The 25,604-nt window shown below is 36.6% G+C and overlaps 1 pseudogene; it reads right to left on the bottom strand.

The window, feature by feature from the left end:
- LOC132494744 (large ribosomal subunit protein eL6-like) overlaps nucleotides 1-24,352 on the bottom strand; it is a 35,295-nt pseudogene extending 10,943 nt beyond the window's left edge.
- Between the last annotated feature and the right edge of the window lie 1,252 nt (nucleotides 24,353-25,604).

The raw sequence follows: 25,604 nt of genomic DNA, 5'->3' as shown, positions 1-25,604 counted from the left end.
CTCACCCAACCCTTTTCTATGTCCCACCTCCATCCTGTGGTGAGACCCTTTTCTCATATCCTTTCTACTGTAGAGTTGGCCCTCCATATCTGTGGATGCAGAACCTGCAGACATGGAGGTTCAACTGTACTACATCTTTTTATATAAAGGACTTGAGAATCCATGGATTTTGGCCCCCATGGAGGATCCTGGAACCAATCCCCTGCAGATACCAGGGAGGACTGTACTGTTTTCAGTTTGTCATTACCTACAGGATGTGATCAACAAGAACATGGACACAGACACACTGACACACCATACACACATCTCCAGGATCTCGTTGATGTATAGCAAACTGTTTAAATGCACAGAGAAAATATTCTTTGGAAATAAATATTTATTGTTTTGGCAAGGTTGGTGAAAAGGGAAGTAAACTGATCAGAGCAAAGTTTTAGCAAAATTAACCACAGCATGGTTAATTTTATGTCATGTCAGGAGGGCAGATCAAGAACATATGCCCCATTTTTTTTTCAGCCCAGATCCCTCTGGGCCCTTAAGAACAAGTTTCCATGACTTGGGGTCACTGAAACTCTTTACATGATATAGCAGCAGCATCTTCACTGATGACTTCAGCCCTAGGCTGTAGAAGGATGAGTGCTCTGAATCCCAGTTCAGATTCTGGAAAATAAAAGCTGAACTTGGGGAACTTCTTCCCTTTCATGAATTTCAGTGGACATCTTTCCCCCAAGATTCCACACCCTGATGAACTGAAAAGCAGAACACAGACTCTTTTCCTAATGTGTACTACTTAGATTTTCAATGGACTCATCAAAGCTCCTAGGGCTGTTCTGAAAGTGTCTGGGTCTCTCTGTTCCCAAATCCCTAGTGAAACTGGCCTCCAAGAGGTATTTGAAGTCTGCCTACCATGGAGATCTGCCTTCAGTTAGAAGTACCTGGTGTTGTGGAGAAACCTTGAGCTCTAGACTTGACACATCTGCCTTTGACTGAGGGTGACTAAACCCTTGGCCTCTGTCTCCTCATCTCCAACCCTCTTCACAGCATTGTCAGGGAGATTGACTGAAACGTTATACCTAAAACACTTGCTATTCAGTAAATACTCACTAAATGGTGGCTACTTCTATTAAGTTCTAAAACAGTTTGGGAAAGATCATGCCTGAGAATCTTTGCTTTAGTTCAACTGAGTTATAATTTTCTTGCTTGGGGTTCCCTGATTATAAATGTGAAAAAGTTTAAATGAGTATGTATGTGAAAATTACTGTGTTACAAACTGATTTTTACCTGATATCATATCATATCATTTCTTTCTAAATGTAGAAAAAGTCTCTACTCTATATAGTATATTGACCAGGATCTGGAAAAAGCTCTTCAGGAATAATTAATTTTAAAATCTGTATTAAATATGTTTGTGCACATGCTTATAAAAATCACAATTCAAAACATTAAATATGTATATAAATATATACTTTCTCTCTCTTCAGAGGCAACCACACACTTTAACCATTTCATAATGGTAAGGGAGTCATCACAGAAGATAGCAAAATGTACAGAACTACATTTTCAGCATCTTAATATTTTCTGACATTGAGAACATTATACAAAAATGTAAATAGAAATGACAGTCCAATACTTGTAACTTTAGAAATGAGGTACAGAAAATACAATTATTATCAGAGAACAGGATGGTATTTTGGGGAGGAATTGCATTTCCCTCCAACTCGTCCCCCGTAAAACTTGTCATTTCACAATGAAAACTTGTTGCTCTAATACAGGGCTGTACAGACTTTTTCTGCAAAGGACCAGATAGCAAATGTTTAGGTTTTGCTGGCCAGATGGTCTGTGCTACACAACAAGCTGCCAGATTTGGCTCAGGGTCTTTAGTTTGCCAAGCACTTTTCTAAAGTAATGTATGACAAAAGGAAGAACACAAAGCAAGGATAAAAGAACATGCAGGAGGAGATGATAAAGTTACAGACAGAGAGGTATTGCAAAAAAAGAGGACAGTGGTAGTACAGAATGGAGTTCATGCTCTTTATCCATTCATTCCTATCACTCTATGGCAGAAGACTTCCATCTCAGAGTATAACGCTGGATAAATTGATGCCAGGTAACTTGCTTTATTAGGAATTTACATTTTATGGGATAGAATATATTATTTCCAAACCCCAGGGTTTTGATACTTAAAATAGTCTGAAGTTATTCAAATTGCCTCATCTACTCCTAGGAGTTTCAGTTCAACCCTGACTACCAAGATCCCAGCAACTGATCTCTGAGAAAATTCTATGTTTCAGAGGAGAGATAAATAAGCATTTTATCCCAGCCCCTTTCCCAGTCAGCAGAATGACACCACCACAAACTCCATGAACCTAGCATAAAGAGACACATTTGCTACTTAATGCTACTTAGTTTATGTTATTTAAATCTGGAGCCTGAGCTTTGTGAATTCGTGATGGAACAACTTTGGCAAATAGAAAAATAAACTTTGCTTCAGTGGAAGATTAGTCTGGAGGCCCAGTGGACATTTCACAGCAGTAAAATCCATGCAAAATGAATTTGGGCAAGAATAGTCTGTCTAAGATATCAACTTGCCCAAAAAATATATTTATAGACTATTATTACATCTAGGGGAAAAAAGCACTAGATTGAAAGTGTAAAATTTCACTGATAAAAATTATCCATTCTCAAATGTCAACCAACATTAACAGGGAGAATTTGACACTTTTTAATAAAAAATGATATGTAAATTACACAAGAAATCTATGGAGACACCTTCAGTTCTTATTTTCTCCTCTATCCTGCTCTAAAGCATGCAATAAATCTTTTTCAAATGGAGAGGTTTAATCTGTGTGTATAAGGAGACTTAGAGGCAGTGCCTTTTCTTCCTGGGTGCCTGTGTGCAGAGCTTTTTTCAGATATTGATTTTGAAAGTGATATCACACCAGAAGGTACATTGATATGGTGTCGGGTAAAAGAAAACAGCCAAGAATACTTGCAGTCTAATCAAACCTCTGTCCAAGCCCCACACTCTGATGAAATCCAATCAATAGAGACGATTAAATGACACATACAGAGTCACCAATATTAAATACACTCCATTTCCTGTACAAGAGATTGATGACACAAAGTGGACAAGATAAAACTTGACTGCAGGTTTATCTACAGAGTCTGTGCTATATATAAATGTGAGTATGAAAATTTGACTCAGTCACTATTTACCTTACAAATTAAGGTGCCAACTGAGCATCTACAAACCACCTGTGTTGGATGGACTATAAAGGGCAGCAAATCATAGAGGGTATGATTTGACAATAGTCTTTTGGAGGAGACCAGTATTTATTTTAACATCTGGTATTTGGTTTTATGATGGAAGACACACAGGAGACAAGGAAATAATAAGACTAACAATAAAAATAGGTATGATTTATTGAGAGTTTGCTATGAGCCAGCCAATGTGCTAATTGCTTTACAATTATTATCTCATCTACAAATATCATCTCACTATATTTTCAGGGTTGAGGAAACTAAGATTAAGATGCGTTCAGTGGTATAGAAGTGGGAGAGATGAAAATTGAACTCAGCATTGCCTGACTCCAAAAGGCAGGCTCTCCAACAGCATGACCCAAATCCATTGCTAATTGTGACTATGATCTTGGAAAACCTATCTATGTCCATTTCACTGTAGTCTTCTTCTTCTGTAAAGTGAGAGGCTTGAACTAACTAACCTAAAGTGTCTCTCTTGATCTAAATGTCTAAGAATTGGTGGTTGCACCATGCCTGACTACTAGGTATTTATAAATTGTGAATAATATCAACTCATCAAAATTGCTCAATTATTGCTCATTGTTAAGAAAGAGTATGTTTTCAAGGGTCGCACATTTTTTGCTCCTTATTTTAAGAGGGATGACACACTAAAAAATAAGAAAAAATATTTGTAGACAAGGCTTAGTTCACTGGATTCAGTAGTATGTTTGAACTTTCTGCCAGGGGAACTCTTTAGTGGCTTGGTATGGTGCAGATTACGGGAGAAGCTGGCTAGTTCCAACTACCAAGTACTTCTCCTTAGACTCAGGCAGTGAGCCTCAGCATTTTTTCTCATCAGATTATCTCACTTTTGAAAAACAAAATCATTGTGCTCTTAATTTAATCAAGCTCTGAAAAGTAAATTAAATATACACACTTCATAATTTTAAAATATTTTACAAAGCACATATATGGCTTACCATGTGCCAGATACTATTTGAAATGCTTTATAAATATTAATGTATTTCTCGCTCATAACAACCCATGGGGTAGGTACTGTTACATTATCCCCATTTTTTTTTTTTTTTTGGCCGCATCGTGAGGCTTGTAAGATCTTAGTTCCCCCACCAGGGATTAAACCCCACCAGACATTGAACCTGGGCCCTCGGCAGTGAAAGCTCAGAGTCCTAACTACTGGACCGCCAGGGAATTCCCAACATTATCCCCATTTTGTAGATGCAGAAACTTAGAAAGGGAGAAGTCAGTAGCCCATCTAAAGGCATCCAGGTGAATGGACGTACAGAACCAGGATTTGAACTGAGGCATCTGGCTCTAGAGAACTTGCCCATAGCCATTAGGCTCAGCTGTTCTTGCTGTGCTTAGGAAGAAGTTTTATAAAGAAGGTAAACATTTTTAAAGATGTTTACAAGAAGTAAAATAAAAAGCCTTTTATGTTATTGAAAGGTATGGTAGGAAGGCAGTAAACCTATAGAAAGTATTTCCCTTGAAGAAGGTCAGACTAAATTCACTCTGGAGAAAGGACAGGAACAGATATGGCCACAAATTCAATTCACGCAAATCACCAGACAGCTGGCAGGCAATTATGAGTTTTGACTACTTTTACCACTACTGACATTTTTGACACATAAGCGAGTATCAGGAAGTATTTCACCAGAATTCAAAATATCAGGCAAAACTTCTGGACAGTGGCTTCTTTAAGAAAAATCTTATTCACTGTTCATTCTCAGAGTAATATATTTTTTATGTTTTTAAGAGCAAGAATAAGAATGAAAAATATCTGCTTGCTTAACTTAGTAATCTGATACTATCAATAGTTAATTCCTGCCCTTTGCCTAAGAGGCATCATGGCCACCAGCCACACCGATGTCATAGTTACTTTTTTGTCTGCCCTTTCTTTGGTCTCTTTTCCCCCTGGAATGTAATCTCACTGATTTCTTTTGTCTAGTTATGCAAAATAGCAAATGTCAAAGCTTGGAAACTGGTAATTTGGCAATTTTAGACAATCACCTCATAACCACGTTTTAGTACACCTTTGAAGCAGGAGAAGTTCAAAGGCTTTGAAAAGACAACTCTTGCTTTGCCTGTTACTATGAGTCATTTGAAGTAATTGGTCTTGTCTGATGTATGTTTTGAACTGAGGAAGTAGAGCTTTAATACCACAATCAGATACAGGTTTTTAGCTGAGGAAGTGGAGTTTTCCTCACAGATGTAGATGCATGCTTGATAAGGCAGAAAACAGACAGATGTGCCTCTATGCACAAGGGAAGAGGTGTGGAGAAGGAACCAAATAAAACAGTTGAGAAAATTCCATGAAGCTACGGTAAAGTGCTTTTGGAAGCCGTCCCAGTTAGGAAATTTCTCACAAGCAAGCAACTCATAATTTAGACGCAGACTTTAGACTTTAATTTTGATACCTACCCAAACCTACCTATTATCCTCATTATGTTAAAAGTGGGTCAGTGATTTGCACATAAGTAAACTGGGTAAAGGAGAATCATCTTCTTAAAAGAATATTAACTGATCTTTTTACTTCTCTTTTACAAATATGGCTCCTAAAGTCAGCTTTGCTTCATTAGATTTTTTTTACAGTGAAGACTGATGTTTCAGAAGCTATCTCATGAAAAATAAATGGCAAAATGTTCAACTCCAGAGAATATACCCATTTATGTTAATTTCTTTTGGCACCTTCCTTCAATAACATTTGTTAATGGTTTTCCATGTGTGTATATGTGTGTAAAAAAGGAAGAAGACCAAAAATAAAACAAAACAAAACAAAAAAACCTGAAGCAAATATACATACACACAAACATTTCAAACAGAAAGAAAAGAAAGTTTAGTTATCTTTTTAAATATTTCTCATAAAACATTAGATCAACAAATATTTATTGAATGCTTACAGTGGGTCAGACACTGGGCCAGAAAATAGAATACGTAGATTATCACAATCCCTTTCTCAAGGAGTTTACAATCTAGCAGGCAAAAGGACAAAATGGCATGTATAATAATAAGCAGAAGCCATCAAAGGGAAGCATGCACAGGAGAGAGCAGACTATGGCTTCCTGAAAAAAGTTAGTTAACTACTTGGATCTTAATGAAGTCAGTGCCATGGCGTGGACTTTCCAGGAATAGGAAGTAGTCTATGCTAAGGTACAGAAACATGAAAGGGTATAATCTTTTTCCAAACCACCCACACTTAGTGTAGCTGGAATTTGGGAGAGAATCAATGAGAGGATAGGGACTTCCCTGGTGGTACAGTGGTTAAGAATTCACCTGCCAATGCAGGGGACACGGGTTTGAGCCCTGGTCTGGGAAGATCCCACATGCCACGGAGCCTGTGCGCAACAACTACTGAGCCTGTGCTCTAGAGCCTGCGAGCCACAACTACTGAGCCCGTGTGCCAAAACTACTGCAGCCCACGTGCCTAGAGCCCAAGCTCTGCAACAAGAGAAACCACCACAATGAGAAGCCCACGCACCGCAGGGAAGAGTAGCCTCCACTCCACTTGCCGCAACTAGAGAAAGCCTGCGCAGCAACGAAGACCCAGTGCAACCAAAAATAAATAAATAAATTTATTTTTAAAAAAGAGAGGATGAAGAGTGAAAGGGGAGGGAAAATTGGTAAGAAAGGAGATGGACACAACTGGAATCACAGAGGCGAATAAGGTGATATCTTAGGACAAGTGAGAGACAGCAGAATTTGAGCAAGATGAATAGGAATGGTCACAGAATTGAGGAGGCCCACTAGAGTGATTTTTCAAACATTCAGTGATAGAATAGAAAGTAAAATGTATGGAAGAGAAGAAGAGGAAAGAGTCCTAGAAGACGCCCCCCCTTTCAGAAACATTTGTCATTTTGTTTATGTACATTCATTAAGTCCTTATTTGGTTAAGATCTGCCCACTTCTCCCCAGATTGACAGCTCTTCAATTTATCTCCTGGTTCATCAAACTCTCTGACAACTCAGTATTAGTTGAGCAACTGATTAAAATATAAAAGATAAAATTCTAAATTTATTGAGATAGTGCAAATTATTTTGAGCTACTTCTTTGACACTGAGTTCTAGCATTTCACTTATAAAAAATAAATATTCGGCAGAAAGTCAACAGTTTAACATGCTATTTGTCACTCACACCTTAATAGGAATAAGGAGTATCAGAATTGGTCTTAAAGTGGAGAAAGAGGAGAATTGAAGAGAGTTATCAAAAAAGAAGAGCAGAGATTGCCTTATAAAGGAGGTGGATACAAAAGAGATAAGGGAAAATTTTGTGAAGGACCAGTTAGAGCTGAAGGGAGGATAGTAAGGAACTATGAAAGGGCATAGTATTCAGGGAGGCACAAAAAAGTCAATGCTACTGACACAGGTGCTTCCCCTTCCTATTAATGGTCTTCTTATTTATTAACCAATGTTACCAAAGTAACATTTGTTTTAAATTAAGACAACATTTATATACAATGAGATGTGCACATTTAAGTGTATAATTCAATGATTTTTAACTAATATATACAACCCTGTACCCAATGCAGAGAACATTTCCATCATACCAAAAATTTCCTTCATGCTGCTCTACAATCATTCTCAAGACTCATAGGCAGCTACTGCTCTGATTTCAATCAATATATACAACTTTTACCTTGTATTTGAAATGTTTACAAATTGTATCATAGGGCATGTACTCTATTGTGTCTGGATTCTTTTATTCAACCAAATGTTTTGGTGTTTTTGTTGTTGCTTAATTCTTCAGTGTTATTCATTATACAGTGCTATATTCTATTATAAATGCTGAGTAGAATCCCATCATATGAATATATCAGAATTTATCCTTTTTTCTCTTAAGGATATTTGGGTTTTAGCAGTCTGGGGCTACTATGAATTGCTGTAAACATTTTGGCACACTGCTGTTTGTGAACATATGCTTCATTTCTCTTGTAAATACTTAAGAGTGGAATTTCTGGGCAGTGGGTTGATGGAGTATGTTTAACTTTGTAAGAAATAGCCAAACAGTTTTCCAAAGGGGTGTACTGCTTTGTACCCCCATCAGTAACATATGAAAGTTCTAGTTCCTCCAAATCATCACATTTAGTATTATCAGTCTTTAATTTAGTTCTTCAAATGAGCATGAAGTGGTTTTTATTTAACCCAAGTGGAGAATGGTTCAGTGGGCTTTTGGCTTGCCATATCTTTTGATAAGTGGCTGTTCAATTATCTAGCCTGTTTATATTGGCTAGTTAACGTTTTATTAATGATTTGTAGAAATTATTTATGTATTCTGGATGCAAGTCCTCTGTCAGATATATGGATTATGAATATTTTCTCTAGCCTGTGACTTGCATTTTTATTTTCATAATGGTATCTTTTGATGGACACTTTAAAAAAATCACTTTGGTGAAATTCATTTTAAAATTTAATCTTCTTTATGTCTATTGCTTTTTGTTTCCTTGTCAAGAAATATTCACATAACCCAAGGTCACAAAGGTATTCTCACATTTTTTTTTAAGATTATTGCTTTAGATTTTACTTTCAGGTATATGATCCATTTCTAATGTTTGTGCATATTGCAAAGTAGACATGGTAAATTTCATTCCATGTGTTTATACAGTTGCTATAGACCATATGTTGAAAAAGAATTTCCTTTATGAAATCAGATTAGTGATTGCCTGATGGTGTGAGTAGGAACAGGGATTGACAGCAGACTTTTGGGGATGATAGAAATATGCTAAAATGATGGTAGTGATGGTTGCCCCACCATAAAAAAAAAGAAAAGAATATTCTCTCTCCATTGAATTGCCTTCACACCTTTGTCTAAAATCAATTGACATTTATGTGTAGATTTATTTCTAGACTGTCTAGTCTGTTCAGCTGAGTTGTGACTCTGATCTTATGCAAATTCCACCCAATCTTGATTAGGTTGGCTTTAAAATAATTCTTAAAATCAGATAATATGAAATTTGCAATTTTGTTCTTCAAGGTTGTTTCTTCACAATTTTCAAGATTGTTTCAACTAATCTAGATACATTATTTGTATTTCCATACAAGATTTAGAATCATCTTATTAATTTCTACAAAATAACCCACTGTGATTTTAATTTGGATTGAAGTGAATCTACAAATTATTGGAGGAAAACTGACATCTTAACAACAATGAGTTTTCCAATCCAGTAATACAATATATCTCTCAATATTTTATATGCTTTTAAATTTATCTCAGCAACATTTTGGAGATTTTGATGTACAGGTTTTACTTGTCTTTGGTTAATTTTATTCCAAAGTTTTAAATAATTATTAATATAAATTATATTTTATTTTTTAATTAATAAAATCGGTTTTAGTGAATTGTATTCTTGAACTTGCTAAAATCACTTATTATTTTTAGTAAAACTTTGTAGACTCCTTAGGACTTACTACAATACAATCACATAATCTGCAAAGAAACACTTTTATTCTTCCCTTCCAGTCATCACACTTCCTATTATTTTCTTGCCTTACTACACTTGTTCTGACCTCTAATAAAATATTGATAGAAGTAGTTAAAGTAAGATTGTTTTATTGTTCCAAATCTTTGTAGAAAATATTCAGTATTTTACCAATAAAAATGATGTTGATTTTTATGTGCATGCTCTTTAACAGATTGAAGATGTTTCTTTCTATTCCTAGTTTCCTATGTTTTTATTTTTCCTTCATGAATGAGTATTGAATTAGATCACAGGCTTTTACTGCATCTGTTGAAAGGGCCATATGTTTTTATTTTTGTTTTTGCTGTTATTATGGTGAAATGATTTGATTGATTTTTGGCTATTAAACCAACCTTGCATTTTTGTGATAAACTCCAGTTGCTCCTGATAGATATATAGATATAGATCTATAACAGTATTATTCACAATAACCAAAAGGTGGAAACAACCTGTATGTTCTTGGACGGATGTGATACAGATGTGATACATAAAAAATATGTCACATACCTACAATGAAATATTATTCAACCTCAGAAAGGAATGAAATTCAAATACATGGTACAACATGGGTGAACCTTGAAAATATTATCCTAAGTTAAATAAACCAGACACAAAAGGAAAAATATTGTATGACTCCACTTATATGAGGTACCTAGAATAGTCAAATTGATGAAGAGAGAGCAGAAGAGTGGTGACCAGCAGTTGGGAGAAGAGGGTAATGTAGGGTAGTTCTTTTTTTTCTTTTTCAGTTTAATTTTTTTTATTAGTTTCTGCTTTATACCAAAGTGAATCAGTTATACATATACATCTGTTCCCATATCCCTTCTCTCTTGCATCTCCCTCCTTCCCACCCTCTTATCCCACCTCTCGAGGCGGTCACAAAGCACCGAGCTGATCTCCCTGTGCTATGCGGCTGCTTTCCACTAGTTATCTACCTTACATTTGGTAGTGTATATATGTCCATGCCTCTCTCTCGCTTTGTCACAGCTTACCCTTGCCCCTCCCCATATCCTCAAGTCCATTCTCAAGTAGGTCTGTAACTTTATTCCTGTTTTACCCCTAGGTTCTTCATGACATTTGTTTTTTTCTTAAATTCCATATATGTGTTAGCATACGGTATTTGTCTTTCTCTTTCTGACTTACTTCACTCTGTATGACAGACTCTAGGTCTATCCACCTCGTTACAAATGGCTCAGTTTCGTTTCTTTTTATGGCTGAGTAATATTACATTGTAGACATGTGCCACATCTTCTTTATCCATTCATCAGATGATGGACACTTAGGTTGTTTCCATCTCCGAGCTATTGTAAATAGAGCTGCAATGAACATTTTGGTACATGACTCTTCTTGAATTATGGTTTTATCAGAGTATATGCCCAGTAGTGGGATTGCAAGGTCATATGGTAGTTCTATTTGTAGTTTTTTAAGGAACCTCCATACTGTTCTCCATAGTGGCTGTACCAATTCACATTCCCACCAGCAGTGCAAGAGTGTTCCCTCTTCTCCACACCCTCTCCAGCATTTACTGTTTCTAGATTTTTTGATGATGGCCATTCTGACTGGTGTGAGATGATATCTCATTGTAGTTATGATTTGCATTTCTCTAATGATTAATGATGTTGATCATTCTTTCATGTGTTTGTTGGCAGTCTGTATATCTTCTTTGGAGAAATGTCTATTTAGGTTTTCTGCCCATTTTTTGATTGGGTTGTTTGTTTTTTTACTATTGAGCTGCATGAGCTGCTTGTAAATTTTGGAGATTAATCCTTTGTCAGTTGCTTCATTTGCAAATATTTTCTCCCATTCTGAGGGTTGTCTTTTGGTCTTGTTTATGGTTTCCTTTGCTGTGCAAAAGCTTTGAAGTTTCATTAGGTCCCATTTGTTTATTTTTGTTTTTATTTCCATTTCTCTAGGAGGTGGGTCAAAAAGGACCTTGCTGTGATTTATGTCATAGAGTGTTCTGCCCAGGTTTTCCTCTAAGAGTTTGATAGTTTCTGGCCTTACATTTAGGTCTTTAATCCATTCTGAGCTTATGTTTGTGTATGGTGTTAGGGAGTGATCTAATCTCATACTTTTACATGTACCTGTCCAGTTTTCCCAGCACCACTTATTGAAGAGGCTGGCCTTTCTCCACTGTACATTGCTGCCTCCTTTATCAAAGATAAGGTGACCATATGTGTGTGGGTTTATCTCTGGGCTTTCTATCCTGTTCCATTGATCTATCTTTCTGTTTTTGTGCCAGTACCACACTGTCTTGATTACTGTAGCTTTGTAGTATAGTCTGAAGTCAGGGAGCCTGATTCCTTCAGCTCTGTTTTTCACTCTCAAGATTGCTTTGGCTATTCAGGATCTTTTGTTTTTCCAAACAAATTTTGAAATTTTTTGTTCTAGTTCTGTAAAAAATGCCAGTGGTAGTTTGATAGGGATTGCATTGAATCTGTAGATTGCTTTGGGTAGTAGAGTCATCTTCACATTATTGATTCTTCCAATCCAGGAGCATGGTATATCTCTCCATCTATTTGTATCATCTTTAATTTCTTTCATCAGTGTCTTATAATTTTCTGCATACAGGTCTTTTGTCTCCTTAGGTAGGTTTATTCCTAGATATTTTATTCTTTTTGTTGCAATGGTAAATGGGAGTGTTTTCTTGATTTCATTTTCAGATTTTTCATCATTAGTGTACAGGAATGCCAGAGATTTCTGTGCATTAATTTTGTATCCTGCTACTTTACCAAATTCATTGATTAGCTCTACTAGTTTTCTGGTAGCATCTTTAGGATTCTCTATGTATAGTATCAGGTCATCTGCAAACAGTGACAGCTTTACTTCTTTTCCGATTTGGATTCCTTTTCTTCTCTGATTGCTGTGGCTAAAACTTCCAAAACTATGTTGAATAATAGTGGTGAGAGTAGGCAGCCTTGTCTTGTTCCTGATCTTAGTGGAAATGGTTTCAGTTTTTCACCATCGAGGACGATGTTGGCTGTGGGTTTGTCATATATGGCCTTTATTATGTTGAAGAAAGTTCCCTCTGTGCCCACTTTCTGCAGGGTTTTTATCAGAAATGGGTGTTGAATTTTGTCGAAAGCTTTCTCTGCATCTATTGAGATGATCATATGGTTTTTCTCCTTCAATTTGTTAATATGGTGTATCACGTTGATTGATTTGCATATATTGATGAATCCTTGCATTCCTGGAATAAACCCCACTTGATCATGGTTTATGATCCTTTTAATATGCCGTTGGATTCTGTTTGCTAGTATTTTGTTGAGGATTTTTGCATCTATGTTCATAAGTAATATTGGCCTGTAGTTTTCTTTCTTTGTGACATCCTTGTCTGGCTTTGGTATCAAGGTGATGGTGGCCTCGTAGAATGAGTTTGGGAGTGTTCCTCCCTCTGCTATATTTTGGAAGAGTTTGAGAAGGATAGGTGTTAGCTCTTCTCTAAATGTTTGATAGAATTCGCCTGTGAAGCCATCTGGTCCTGGGCTTTTGTTTGTTGGAAGATTTTTAATCACAGTTTCAATTTTAGTGCTTGTGATTGGTCTGTTCATATTTTCTCTTTCTTCCTGATTCAGTCTTTGCAGGTTATGCATTTCTAAGAATTTGTCCATTTCTTCCCAGAGTAGTTCTTTAATGGTACAGAGTTTTAGTTTGGATGATAAAAAAATTTCTGGAGATGCATAGTAGTAATTGTTGCACAACAGTGTAAATGTATGAAATGCTACATTTGTAGCATATTTGTACTATGCAAATAAGTTGTATGCTTGAAAATGGCTAAATTTTATATTGCATATATCTTTCTACAAGGAAAATAATAAATACTAAAAATAATAAAATATTTGAAGATGATATAATAATAAAACATTTTTAAAGATGGTAGCATTCCTGATGGAATGACTTAATGAATGACTGTGATAACAGATCCCTTACTAAATCTCTACCTCCTTCTGACCTTCAGTCTGTGTAGGGTGGTAACTACAGCATCCACCAGCTGGTAAAACCTGCTGGAGAAAATCTCACGAGGTGGCACACTGGTTCTTTGACAAGTGTATTCATATTGGCTAGTCCCTAAGTCCTTCTTGATCATCTTTTTATTTCATCCTTCTTTGCCATTTAACAGAACCTATGCTCAAATTTTACCACTTTCTCTAAATTTCAGACCCCATGCCTGCCTTCCTCATTGCCAGAAGAGAACTTTTCTTCTCATTTATTGAGGAAGTAGAGGGTTTCTGTTAAGAAAATTTTCTAATTCCCTCCCTTGTCTTTCACAATTCAGTTACTCCTTTGCCTGACTCACTCTTCAATTTCAAAGAAAATGTTATCTCCCTTCCTTTACAAAATAGCTGTTACTTCTATTGCACTTACTATATGCTTGGGATGCATATGGGCACAACACATGACCCCAGCCACCTGTGGTAGGTCCTAATATTACCCCAATTTTACAGATGTGGAAACTGAGGCACAGAGAGCTTCAGCAATATGCCCATGGCTACAACTAGGAAATGCTGGATATAAGATACAAACTCAGTCAGGATGCTCTTAATTGCCTCTTTTATAATGAGTCTATTATATCTTGCTTTAGGAAACTCATTCAATTAAATATGTCTTTAAATATATATATATATATATATATATATTTTTTTTTTTTTTTTTTTTTTTTTTCTCGGTACGTAGGCCTTTCACTGTTGTGGCCTCTCCCGTTGCAGAGTACAGGCTCCGGATGCACAGGCCCAGCGGTCATGGCTCACGGGCCTAGCCGCTCCGCGGCATGTGGGATGCTCCCGGACCAGGGCACGAACCCGCGTCCCCTGCATTGGCAGGTGGACTCTCAACCACTGCACCACCAGGGAAGCCCTGTCTTTAAATTTAGATGTATACAGTCTCTTTTCCATTACATTATATTCACACATTACAAACAAGTTTTCATTCCCCCATATATTTTGGATGTACACACACACACACACACACACACAAACACACACACACACAACTCCAGCCTCCTTTCAAAGCTATCACTTCCCCTCTCTTCTTCCTTTTTCCTGTTAGAAGAGTTGTTTATAATTCACTTCATAAATAGGTTTTAACCACTGGCTACAAACCAACTTCTTTTTCCAAGTCTACCCGAAGACCAACTGAACAAAGGTCAATATTGTCCTAAAGGCACAATCAATGGGGATTTGTTTTCACTATTCATTCTGCTGATCTCTTTACCACTATTACCTACTTTCACCTATTCTTCTACCTTTTTAGAACATTCCTTCTTTTTTTGATTAGAGTATAATTGCTTTACAACTTTGTGTTAGTATCTGCTGTACAATGAAGCAAATCAGCTACATGTATACCTATATACCTTCCCTCTAGGACCTCCTTCCCACCCCCCCCATCCCACCCATCTAGGTCTTCACAGAGCACCAAGCTGAGATTCCTGTGCTTTATAGCATGTTCCCACTAGCTATCTATTTTACTCATGATAGTGTATATATGTCAATCCTAATCTCCCAATTCGTCCTACCCTCCCCTTCCCCTGCTGTGTCCACATATCCGTTCTCTACATCTACATCTCTATTTCTGCCCTGCAAATATGTCCATCTGTACCATTTCTCTAGATTCCCCATATATGCATTAATATACGACATATTTTTTTCTCTTTCTGGCTTACTTCACTCTGTATGACAAATTCTAGGTTCATCCACATCTCTACAAACGACCCTTTTAATGGCTGAGTAATATTCCATTGTATATATGTACCACAACTTCTTTATCCATTAATCTGTCATTGGACATTTAGGTTGCTTCCATGTCCTGGCTATTGTAACTAGTGCTGCAAAGAACACTGGGATACATGTGTACTTTTGAATTATGGTTTTCTCAGGGTATATGTCCAGTAGTGGGATTGCTGGGCCATATGGTATTTCTACTTTTAGTTTTCTAAGGAACCTCCATACTGTTCTACATAGTGGTTGTATCAATTTATATTCCCACCACCAGAAGCAGGAAAAACTACAATTCTGCAGCCTGTAGAACGAAAACCACATTCATAGAAAGATAGACAAAATGAAAAGGCAGAGGATTATGTACCAGATGAAAGAAAAAGATAAAACCCTGGAAAAACAACTAAATGAAGTGGAGATAGGCAACCTTCCAGAAAAAGAATTCAGAATAATGATAGTGAGGATAATCCAGGACCTCGGAAAAAGAATGGAGGCAAAGATCGAGAAGGTTCAAGAAATGTTTAACAAAGACCTAGAAGAATTAAAGAACAAACACCTAGAAGAATTAAAGAACAAACAAACAGAGATGAACAATACAAAAACTGAAATGAAAAATACACTAGAAGGAATCAATACTGAAGCAGAAGAATGGATAAGTGATCCAGAAGACAGAATGGTGGAATTCACTGCCGCAGAACAAAATAAAGAAAAAAGAATGAAAAGAAGTGAAGACAGCCTAAGGGACCACTGGGACAACATTAAATGCACCAACATTCACACTGTAGGGGTCCCAGAAGGAGAGGAGAGAGAGAAAGGACCCGAGGAAATATTTGAAGTGATTATAGTCAAAAACTTCCCAAAAACATGGGAAAGGAAATAGCCACCCAAGTCCAGGAAGCACAGAGTTCCAGGCAGGATAAACCCAAAGAGAAACATGCTGAGACACACAGTAATCAAATTGACAAAAACTAAAGACAAAGAAAAATTATTAAAAGCAACAAGGGAAAAAATGTCAAACAACATATAAGGGAACTCCCATAAGGTTAACAGCTGATTTCTTAGCAGAAACTCTACAAGCCAGAAGAGATTGGCACCATATATATAGTGTTGAAAGGGAAGCACCTACAACCAAGATTAGTCTACCCGACAATGATCTCATTCAGATTTGACAGAGAAATCAAAAGCTTTACAGACAAGCAAAAGCTCAGAGCATTCAGCACCACCAAACCAGCTCTACAACAAATGCTAAAGGAACTTCTCTAAGTGGGAAACACAAGAGAAGAAAAGAACCTAGAAAAACAAGCCCAAAACAATTAAGAAAATGGTAAGAGGAACATACATATTGATAATCACCTTAAATGTGAATGGATTAAACGCTCCAACCAAAAGACACAGGCTCACTGAATGGATACAAAAACAAGACATATATATATACATATATGTATATATATATATATATATACATATATATATATATGCTGTCTACAAGAGACCCACTTCAGATCTAGGGACACATACAGACTGAAAGTGAGGGGATGAAAAAAGATATCCCATGAAAATGGAAATCAAAAGAAAGCCAGAGTAGCAATACTCATATAAGATAAAATAGACTTTAAAATAAAGAATGTTATAAGAGACAAGGAAGGTCACTATATAATGATCAAGGGATCAATCTAAGAAGAAGATATAATAATTATAAATATATATGCATCCAGCATAGGAGCACCTCAATACATAAGGCAAATGCTAACAGCTATAAAAGAGGAAATCAACAGTAATGCAATAATAGTGGGGGACCTTAACACCTCACTTATACCAATGGACAGATCATCCAGACAGAAAATTAATAAAGAAACACATGTTTTAAATGACACAATAGACCAGATAGATTTAATTGATATTTATAGGACATTCCATCTGAAAACAGCAGATTACACTTTCTTCTCAAGTGCACAGGGAACATTCTCCAGGATAGATCACATCTTGGGTCACAAATCAAGCCTCAGTAAATTTAAGAAAATTGAAATCATATCAAGCATCTCTTCTGACCACAATGCTATGAGATTAAAAATCAATTACAGGGAAAAAACCGTAAAAACCATAAACACATGGAGGCTAAACAATACATTACTAAATAACCAAGAGATCACTGAAGAAATCAAAGAGGAAATCAAAAAATACCAATAGACAAATGACAGTGAAAACATGATGATCCAAAACCTGTGGGATGAAGCAAAAGCAGTTCTAAGAAGGAAGATTATAACAATACAATCCTACCTCAAGAAAAAAGAAAAATCTCAAATAAACAATCTAACCTTACACCTAAAGGAACTAGAGAAAGAAGAACAAACAAAACTCAAAGTTAGTAGAAGGAAAGGAATCATAAAGAGCAGAGCAGAAATAAATGAAATAGAAGCAAAGAAAACAACAGCAAAGATCAATAAAACTAAAAGCTTCTTCTTTGAGAAGATAAACAAAATTGATAAACCTTTAGCCAGACTCATCAAGAAAAAGAGGGAGAAGACAAATCAATAAAATTAGAAATGAAAAAGGAGAAGTTACAACAGACACTGCAGAAATAAAAATCATCATAAGAGACTACTACAAACAACTATATGCCAATAAAATGGACAGCCTGGAAGAAATGGACAAATTCTTAGAAATGCACAACCTTCTGAGACTGAACCAGGAAGAAATACAAAACATAAACAGACAAATGACAAGCACTGAAATTGAAACTGTGATTTTAAATCTTCCAACAAACAAAAGTCCAGGACCAGATGGCTTCACAGGTGAATTCTATCAAACATTTAGAGAAGAGCTAAAACCCATCCCTCTCAAACTCTTCCAAAAAATTGCAGAGGAAGGAGCACTCCCAAATTCATTCTACGAGGCCACCCTCACCCTGATACCAAAACCAAACAGAGATACTACAAAAAAACAAAATTACAAACCAATATCACTGAAAAATATAGATGCAAAAATCCTCAACAAAATATGCACAAACAGAATCCAACAGTGTATTAAAAGGATCATACACCATGATCAATTGAGATTTATCCCAGGAATGCAAGTATTCTTCAATATACTCAAATCAATCAATGTGATACACCATATTAACAAACTGAAGGATAAAAACCATATGATCATCTCAATAGATGCAGAAAAATCATTTGACAAAATTCAGCACCCATTTATGGTAAAAACTCTCCAGGAAATGGGCATGGAGGGAAACTACCTCAACATAATAAAGGCCATAAAGGACAAACGCACAGCAAACATCATTCTCAATGGTGAAAAATTGAAAGCATTTCCTCTGAGATCAGGAAAAAGACAAGGATGTCCACTTTTGCTACTACTATTCAACATAGTTTTGGAAGTCCCAGCCATGCATGAAAGGAATACAAATTGGAAAAGAAGGAGTTAAACTGTCACTCTTTGCAGATGACATGATACTATACATAGATAATCCTAAAGATGCCACCAGAAAACTACTAGAGCTAACCAATGAATTTGGTAAAGTTGCAGGATACAAAATTAATGCACAGAAATCTCTTGCATTCCTATGCACTAACAATGAAAGATCAGAAAGAGAAATTAAGGAAACAATCCCATTCACCATTGCAACAAAAAGAATAAAACACCTAGGTATAAATCTACCTAAGGAGGTAAAAGACCTGTACTCAGAAAACTATAAGACACTGATGAAAGAAATCAAAGATATCACAGACAGATGGAGAGATATACTATTTTCTTGGATTGGAAAAATCAACATTGTGAAAATGACTATACTACCCCAAGCAATCTACAGATTCAATGCAATCCCTATCAAATTACCAATGGCATTTTTTACAGAACTAGAACAAAAAAATCTTAAAATTTGTATGGAGACACAAAAGACCCTGAATAGTCAAACAATCTTGAGGGAAAACAATGTAGCTGGAGGAATCAGACTCCCTGACTTCAGACTATACTACAAAGCTACAGTCATCAAAACAATATGGTACTGGCACAAAAACAGAAATATAGATCAATGGACAGGACAGAAAGCCCAGAGATAAACCCACTCACCTATGGTCAACTAATCTATGACAAAGGAGGCAAAAATACACAATGGAGAAAAGACACTCTCTTAAATAAGTGGTGCTGGGAAAACTGAACAGCTACATGTACAAGAATGAAATTAGAACAGTCCCTAACACCATAAACATAAACTCAAAATGGATTAAAGACCTAAATGTAAGACTAGACACTGTAAAACTCTTAGAGGAAAACATAGGAAGAACACTCTTTGACATAGATCACAGCAAGATCTTTTTTGACCCACCTCCTAGAGTAATGGGAATAAAAACAAAAATAAACAAATGGGACCTAATGAAACTTAAAAGCTTTTGCACAGCAAAGGAAACTATAAACAAGATGGAAAGACAGCCCTCAGAATTGTAAAAAATATTTGCAAGTGAATCAATGGACAAAGGATTAATCTCCAAAATATATAAACAGCTCATGCAGCTCAATATGAAAAAAACCAACAACAATATGAAAAAAACCAACAATCAAAAAATGAGCAGAAGACCTAAATAGACATCTCTCCAAAGAAAACATACAGATGGGCAAATGCACATGAAAAGCTGCTCAACATTACTGATTATTAGAGACATGCAAATCAAAACTACAGTGAGGTATCATCTCACACCAGTTAGAATGGGCATCATCAGAAAATCTACAAACAACAAATGCTGGAGAGGGTGTGGAGAAAAGGGAACCCTCTTGCACTGTTGGTGGGAATGTAAATTGATACAACCACTATGGATAATAGTATGGAGGTTCCTTAAAAAATTAAAAATAGAATTACCACATGACCCAGCAATCCAACTACTAGGCATATACCCAGAGAAAACCATAATTCAAAAAGACACATGAACCCCAATGTTCATTGCAGCACTGCTTACAATAGCTAGGTCATGGAAGCAACCTAAATGCCCATTGACAGATGAATGGATGAAGAAAATGTGGTACATATATACAATGGAATATTACTCAGCCATATAAAGGAACCAAATTGGGTCATTTGTAGAGATGTGGACCTAGAGACTGTCATACAGAGTGAAGTAAGTCAGAAAGAGAAAAACAAATATCATATATTAACACATATATGTGGAATCTAGAAAAATGGTACAGAAAAACCAGTTTGCAAGGCAGAAATAGACACAGATGTAGAGAACAAACATACAGACACCAAGGGGGGATAGCGGGGGGGTGGGGTGGGATGAATTAGGAGTTTGGGATTGACCTATGTACACTAATATGTATAAAATGGATAACTAATAAGAACCTGCTGTATAAAAATAAATAAATACAATAAAAATCTAAAAAAAATTATGTACATTCCCACCAACAGTGCAAAAGGGTTCCCTTTTCTCCACACTCTCTCCAGCACTTTTTGTCTGTAGATTTTTTGATAGCATTCCTTCTGATGGCCTAGTTTTATTGCCCCTCTTTCTTTTCTTAAATATTGATGTTCTCAAGAATCCTGTTTTTTTATTCTCTTTCTTTCAAGTAGCTCTCCCAATATCTGCAACTTCATTAACCTACGAACACTTCATTAATATACACATATTAGAAAAGTGGTGTTTACCTTCTTGCCCACTTGCAAAGGGATGGATGAAACAAATTTTGGTAGACTACCTCTAATACTAAACTTAATCCTGCTCTAATCTGACAATTTTAGATACAATTAGCCCTTATTTGTTCATTAGTATGTTCCAGGCACTGTTCTAAGGGCTACATAGGTTTTAATTCATTTCCTTCTCACAATTATCACGTGAGGTAGATACTATTATTTTCCCTACGTGAGAGGTGAGAAATCTGAGACACAGAGAAGTTAAGTGAGTCACCCAAGGATTCCCACCTGGTACATAGTAGAGCTAGGGTTCAAAATAAAACAGTGTAGTTCCAGAACCATTCCTTTACGAACCATGCCTCATAATGTTTTAACCACTGAATAATGTTATTGGCAGGACCATGGCACTAAACAACTCCTGGGCCTCTTTCCCATGGATGCTGCAGAGTCCCTAACCAACAGAAAGGTGATCTCTCTTGTTTATCCACTCTCACACAGATAAGAGAGCGACAATGACATTCTGAACTAAATCTTGTAATCTCAAATGTCATAAAACTATTGCTTATCCACTGTCATATAGATAAGAGAAAAGCAATGGCATTCTAATTAAGCAATGGATTTGGAATAAGGAAAGAAAGTAAAACTCATAATCTGCCCCCGTCCTCTCAGACATCATAATATGGAGCTATAAGATACATTTTCACTTCCTAGAGTACAGACTAGATGGAGAGATGCATTCAACAACCAGATAGATTCTGTTTTAATGTAAATCATATCATATCACTCCTCTATATCTTACCCTTCAATGGCTTTCCACTACATTTTGAATAAATATCAAGTGTATTAATGTACACATACATTTCAGCATCACCAGACTCCCACCAATTTCTCCAATCTCTGTGTTCACCTCTCTCCCTAGTTTACTATGTTCCTTTCACCCTAGTCTCTGTTGTCTCTGCCTGGGACATTCATCTTCCCGTTCTTGGCAAAGCCAGCTCCTTTTTATCCTTCAGGTCTCAGCTTAAATGTTATTTCCTTAAAGAAGCCTTCCTTGGTCACTGAATATAATTAGGTTGCCCTCTGCTCCCAATTACTGTCTAGCATCTCACTTTGTTTACTTCCTATCATGATCCAAAATTGATCAATTAATTGCTAATAATTAAATTCTAAATGATTAATTCTTTGCCTACCCTACTAGTATGTAAGCTCCTAATTTCAACACTGCATTAATGATTAGCACAAAGCACAGAATATAAGCAGAAGCTAAGATATTTATTATACTAAGAAATACAAAGTGACATATTTCATGGAATTTTCCCCCCCAAATTCCTTTGTCTGCAAACTCATATAAGCCTTATCTTCTTCCCATGTATATTTACTTGAAAGAGCATGCACTTCAGAGTTGGACAGAAGTGGATTCATATCTACCTCTGTTAGTTACAAACTGCATGATCTTGGGCATCATTTTAATTTTGAAAATTTCCCTCATTCGATAAGGAAAAAAACAATATTTACCTCATGGAGTTGGTGTGATTATTCAGTGTAATAGTAAAATGACTAGCTCTATTCCTCGCACTTAGCCAACAGGTAATAAATGTTTGTTTTCTCTCTTCACGCCATTCCTACCCACAGTGACACTCCCTTGCAAGCCCATGGATCACCCCAAACATATGAGTAAATAAAAGTCAACAAAAGCAATCTTTTTCAAGTTTCAAATATCTAAACCACATTCAGCCTTGTCTTTAAAATCCCAGAAAATTTAATGAGGAGGAGAAGGATTATACAGAGGCAGAAGAGGAGAAGCAGGAAGCACAGGAGGAAAAGGTGAAGAAAAAATTAAAGAAGGAAAAATTAAAGTATTTCCCTCTTGAGAGGGTACTGACAGAGCATTCCAGTCTTGGCTGCATATCCACTGAAGACACACAGAGAACATGGAGGCAGCTCTGAAAATAGGAAAGGTTTTTTTTTTTTTTTTTTAACATCTTTATTGGAGTATAATTGCTTTACAATGGCGTGTTAGTTTCTGCTTTATAACAAAGTGAACCAGCTATACATATATCCTCATAATTCCACCCTCTTGCATCTCCCTCCCACCCTCCCTATCCCACCCCTCTAGGTGGTCACAGAGCACAGAGCTGATCTTAAGTTTTCAAGGAGGTTTCTCATTGACTCCATTGACACAATACCTCCTGCCACGCCCTCTGTGCCTGAACATTCTTCAGAAATAAGCAGCTCTGTTCCAACAGTTTTGGCCAATGTTACCATTTCACAGCTGCTATATGTTGAGGGAACATCTAGTCCCTTACTTTTTTCTCCCTCTGAGTTGATAGTTATCATGGATAGTTAAAGGCAAAACAACACAATACTTAGAATTTTACAACTTGGTTACATTCCAGCATTTGTTTACTTATTAAAACAATTTATTGGCAGTTTGGGAGGAAGATTTTTTCCTATAGAAAAAGACTCTGAGGTATTTCTGAAGGCATATTTCAGATTCTCAAGAAGGACTTAGTAGGAAATAGTTTTTGCTACAATGTTTGACATGAGTCCAGACTATTCTTGGAACTCTCTTTATATAGAGACAACATACACAGATATCTTCAGAGGTTACCAGTAGGTTTAAAATGAATCTTAAATGTTCCCACTTCAGAAGGGCAGGGCTTCTAGTCTTAGGTGGGGACATCAGCCATTTTATCAATATTCCTCCTCAGTGTCTCTAGTCTGTCCGCACTGGTATGTATGTTTATAACAGAAGTAGCCTTGTGTGTCCTAAAAGATGAGACCCTTGGGTAATAATTACCAGGTCATGGGGTGGATCCAGGATAGATGGCATTGCAGGTAAAAATAAGGATTCAGAATGCAAAATGAGATCACATAATATCTTGCTTTTAAATGACCTTTAGCTCACCTACATACATAATGGTTTGCAAAATAAGTAAAAACTGTTACCAAGTTGCTCAGCAATGCTATCTTAAAATATCTCTAAGAAGGATAGTTTTAAACTGGAAGAGTTTTTAACAATCATCCTATGAGTTCAAATCAGATTTGATGAGGAGCAATGCAGAAAAGTCCTGAATCTTCAGAAATGTGCATCTGTTCTTAAGTTTAGGAATCATCGATCTGAAGTGCAGCTGAATGGGATAGATTCAGCAGCAATTTGAAGAATTTGAGTTTGTCAGTCAAAGTCAGATTTCACACATGGGGACTCACCTTATCCAGCAGGGCTTTTAGTACTGGTTCTTCCTGCAGTTCCTCTGTCAGGCATCCTGTATGACCTACTAAGACAGCCTCCTTCTGGCGGCTTTGCTTCATCTATGCCTGTGAGGAACCCTGCAACGTCATCTTGCTTCTCCTCAACCTTGCTTTGACTTTAAGAAGACTGGCTGTAGTACATTTTCAGAACTGGTCCCAAAGCCCAAATCATGGAAAGATGGGATGATTTTCTCCGTCTTATTAAAAACTTAGACAATACATCATTTTTCTTTTTTACTGTGGGAAAATGTGTAACAAAACTTTTCATGCGCTAGTGCTTTAATAGGAAGCCCAATGGATGCCTTTTACTATTAAGTGTGGGTCTGGCATGTTCATAGGTTTGTGTTAATTCTCTTAACCTAGGGCTCTAGAATCCTGTGGCTTGGCTATCATGATTTGAAGAACAAAGAAAGCACTAGTAGAAACGCCAGAATCCTATTTGCACAGGAATTTGGTGGGGAACTCATGGCCTATTTCATTTCTACCTAGCCATGGCCCTCACGAATCCTGCTACTGCTGACCAAATCAGGTGTGTTTATAAAGGCCTTCCATCATACCTTGAACCCCTACTGGTTTTCTTGCTTGCTTTCTTTCTGTGAAGGGGAGCCTTATTATTTGTTTTCCCCACACATTTAGTTGGACTCAAGCTTGAGTCCAAACAAGACTACTCTGAGCAGATTCCACTGCTCTGTTACTCAGCTGGATGGGTCCCCTTGTGATGGCATTCCCAAGGACCCACTGGCTGGGATCCATAGCATTCCACCATTAGAACTGCTGACAAAGGTTTTTTTTTTTTTAATGCATTTTAATCTAATGCTTAAGGAAGGGAGGGATGTTTACTTGTATGAACTTTAGTCTATGGTGGGCTTATGTAAAATTCCCAGGACATTCGGAAAGCATGGGATTTAATGCTCTACATTCTCTGAAGGTAAAACAAAACAAAATAATAGACTTATTTCCCTTTTGTATCTTCCTTTCTAACTCCCCCCCCCCCCACCCTTTGGGAAAACATCTCTCTTTCCAAATGGAAGCCTCTCTTCAGAAAAGGAGAAATCAAGTGACTAACATTCTTTCTTTTACAAGAGAAATAAAAATAACACACAAAGAAAGAACATTAAGTGATTTCCTTTCCAGTGATCTTTGACACGTGTTTATGATGCTACCTCCAGACTTCCCTCCTCCCAAGACAGAGCTTCTCACATCAGAGTTGCATTAAGAATAATAAAATTAATTAATTAGTGAATAAAAATGAGTCAAATTATACATTGTTTTCTTTAAAATGTAGAACATTTTACATCCTTCTACAAAAGAA

Source organism: Mesoplodon densirostris, chromosome 8, assembly GCF_025265405.1.
Source record: "Mesoplodon densirostris isolate mMesDen1 chromosome 8, mMesDen1 primary haplotype, whole genome shotgun sequence".
NCBI lineage: Eukaryota > Metazoa > Chordata > Mammalia > Artiodactyla > Ziphiidae > Mesoplodon > Mesoplodon densirostris.
Note: the sequence above shows the minus strand (reverse complement) of the source record. Positions and strands in the feature narration are given on the sequence as shown.